Source organism: Agrilus planipennis, unplaced genomic scaffold (assembly GCF_000699045.2).
Source record: "Agrilus planipennis isolate EAB-ADULT unplaced genomic scaffold, Apla_2.0 scaffold387, whole genome shotgun sequence".
NCBI lineage: Eukaryota > Metazoa > Arthropoda > Insecta > Coleoptera > Buprestidae > Agrilus > Agrilus planipennis.
The window spans coordinates 126850-128374 of record NW_020439130.1 but is presented as its reverse complement, the minus strand read 5'-3'; positions in this window follow the sequence as shown (position 1 = coordinate 128374).

Sequence of the window (1525 nt, the reverse complement as noted above, 5' to 3'; positions counted from 1 at the left end):
ACGGAACTAACTTGCTTAACGCCCTTTGCGGCTACTATTTTCTTTGGTTTTAATACAGTGGTGACTCCTGTTTCGTCTAAGTTCCATATTCTAGATGGTAGCAAGTTATGTTACAATATGACACCTCCGAACTTGTTAAAGTATTCATTAACATTGTGTCGGTTAAAAAAAAGGATGAACGTCCTACACTTGTGACTTCGGGAGATCTTATGGACAAGTACGGATTTATTTTCAGAAAACCCGCGAACCAATCAGCTCCAGCTTTTTTATTTCTATGCCAAGAGGCTGAAATGTTAGGCATGCTAGATTTAACAGCACAAGTATATGCTAACTCACTTCAATAGGCAAGAGACCAAAGTACATTGACGCACATTTTAATAAATAATCGACTAATATCTTCTCCTGGTCGTGGTTGAACACCCGTCTAGAATAGTAACCCACAGTTGGTGTTATACCAGCCTCCAACTTTTTAACGTAGCGAAATAATGTCATATGATATATCAATAATTCCCGAGCCACCGTCTTAAGCTTACGAAGTCTTTAATAACAGCAACAGCTGCACGCTGCAAAAGGTCAGTCGAAATCCCGGCCTTATTACTCCTCCCCTACTTCAAATTTTAAGTCCTGTTTCATTGGGGTTGGTGTACGTGCTACTCCCCTACTATTCTGTACAATAACCAGCAACTGATAAGAGTTACATCAAGAAAATGATAATGTAGTCTCAAGTACCATTTTCTGGTCCTAATTTTTATTTTATATTTCCTTAGGAACCAATCTAGGAGGTCCACACCACCCATATGCTGGTTATATGTTTTGATTATTTGGGGTAATTACTTGTATATACTGTTTCTGTTTCTTGGAGTATCTTCTTGGTGTTTCTATTGGCTCTTGACCCACAAAAGACGATAAACCGACTGGTTTGCTATCGTACCGCATAACGGTTATAATATCTGTATTGTCACAATTTGCTATTCATTGCTTTGAATAACCTCTCTGAATCTTTCCCCTTACTAGGTCTTTTATGGAAGGTATTTTGAGGGCTTTTCCTAAACGATCTTTGTTTACTCTATTCGATCTTTGGCCAAATAAGCAATCAACTCTGGCGACGTATAATAATTATCAAAGAATAATTTGTAATTTGGTTCTTTGGTATAGACCTAGCTAAGCCTACTGCAGTATTTGAGCTTTTTCCTAAGTCTGGCTCACTTGTATATCTTAGCTCGGAATCGTTCTCCATTCCAGAGTAAATTTAAAAATCGTAAGCAATCGTCCCATTTTTTTTTTTTAATGTTTCCAATATATGTCTGATTTTATGCAAACGATCATATCATAGACTGCCTGATGGCGGTTGCGTGGAGTTATCGTTGAAATGTAGGAACAGACAGATTTTTCTGAAATGATTTAGCTACATTGTCTCCATAATCAAAGAAATACCCAATTCAGGTGCCCAATACATTCGAATATATGACAATGGCGCCAAACTCATAATCACACAGACACCTATAAACTTTTTCAATTCATTAGT